A 2,049-nucleotide genomic window follows, 5' to 3' on the forward strand; every position below is an offset into this window, starting at 1 on the left:
GTTTTCTAAAATGGTTTTCCCACTTAACGTGCCTCCACTTCCCCCCCTTTCTTCCTTACTAATACCCTTGCTCCTATATCCTACATCTGTTGAGCTTCTTCTTTCTCCTTATCCCATAGGTTCCTCATATACCCATCCCTCCCCCCTCCCTTAGACTAACCCAATTTTTATCCATTCTCTCCCTTATGAAGGCCTGTTACCTACTATTCTTATCCTTCAGGTTATTTCTATTCCTTTACCTCCCTCAAATATATTTTTATAGACTTTATTTTACTTTATTTTATCTGTCTGAGTGTGGGGACCTAAAGGCCCCACCTTGCATAGGTCCGAAAGGAAGTTACTGGGGGCGGGGCCTGGCTTGCTTTGAAAGTCTGAAGAATACTTCCGCACTGCTGAAGAGTGCATGGACAGCACTTGACCATCCTTAAGATACACCCTGGGGGGGGGGGATTTCCAGGTGCCTTTATAAGTTCTGTCATACCTGTAATAAACGAGTCCTGGCTTGACTAGACTCTCCGTTGTGTCTGAGTGTCCCTGGTACTTGGGGCGGTGTGGGCTGGCGAACGACGTGCTTACTCATCTCCAATCCTCACTGTGCCGGGGGTCGCTGGTTCGAACCCCTTGCTTCTGAGTGTTTTGCCTGTATTTATACAAGTGCACCTGTGCTGTGCAATGCCCACAGGGGCCAGAAGAGCATGAAAGATCCCCTAGAACTGGAGTTTCGGGTGGTTTTTAGCCACCATGTGGGTGCTGGAACCGCCACAGAGCAGTGAGTTTTGTATCCTCCACAGAACAGCCAGTGCTCTTAACTGCTGAGCCAACCCCAGCCCTGGATTTAACCACACCTTCTCAATTAAATAAAACAGCAGTAAGCCACATGGATAAAATTTAAGTGACCGTGATTTTTGAAATAAGTAAAAGTTAATGTAGGTTGTAATTTGTAAGTGCTAAAGTTATAAAATAAACTAAAAAAAGTTGAAGTAACAAAACAACTTCTAGAAACCAATGTTTGCATTTTCATTTGTCATAGAGTTAGACCTGTGCAATCTAATGTTTTCTGTACAGAAGTGTTTTGAACATCCTAAGGAAATCCTAAGTATTCAGAATTCCCAGAAATTTTGGATTTTTAATTTTTTAATTTTTTAATTTTTTAATTCCTTTCTTATTGTAGTTTTAAGACAATCAAAATCTGTTAACTATAGGAATTAAACTATGATAAAAGCAGACCTTGAAATAACAGACCCCAAATTTTAATAGTCTGACAATATTAAATTAATAACAATAATGATAATCATGCTGATTATGTGAAAGATATTTTTCAAATATTCCTACTTTGTCTGAAGACATATATTCCAATTTTTTATTATAGTGATTGTGTTTATATCAAATTTCTAGTAAAGGTAACTATATGAGGAAGTTTTGTGGTTTTCTAGGTGAACCAGAAGTGCTATGGCAATTAACTTCTACCAGGCACAAAAGAACATTTTAGATGGAGAAAACATTTTGTTACTGAATTATATGGTCCAAAGAACACATATATAGTTATACAATTACATAAATTTTGTACAAATCATCAAACAATATGTTTGCATCCAATTAGGTGAGTGAATCTGATGGCATGAAAATTACAACTCATCAAAACCCAGGAGGGATCAGTAACCTATAAAGAGTGATGCTATTTCTGACAGTTCACTGAAAGGTCTGATTCACTCTATGAGGCAGAGACTGCCATTTATACCTTCACACACAGGTATCCTCCTCTCCTGTAATAATGGAACTTCTTATTTTTTAACTTTCAAAAAACCTTTATTGAGAATTTCATACATGAATATAAGGTGTTTTGATCAAATCCATGCCCATTATCTCCCCTCCAACACCTCCCATATCTCCCCATCACTTTTTTTTTCTGACAACTTCGTTTTCTTCCTTCCTTCCTTCCTTCCTTCCTTCCTTCCTTCCTTCCTTCCTTCCTTCCTTCCTTCCTTTCTTTCTTTCTTTCTTTCTTTCTTTCTTTCTTTCTTTCTTTCTTTCTTTCTTTCTTTCTTTCTT

Source organism: Nannospalax galili, unplaced genomic scaffold, assembly GCF_000622305.1.
Source record: "Nannospalax galili isolate Female #2095 unplaced genomic scaffold, S.galili_v1.0 scaffold2255, whole genome shotgun sequence".
Lineage (NCBI taxonomy): Eukaryota > Metazoa > Chordata > Mammalia > Rodentia > Spalacidae > Nannospalax > Nannospalax galili.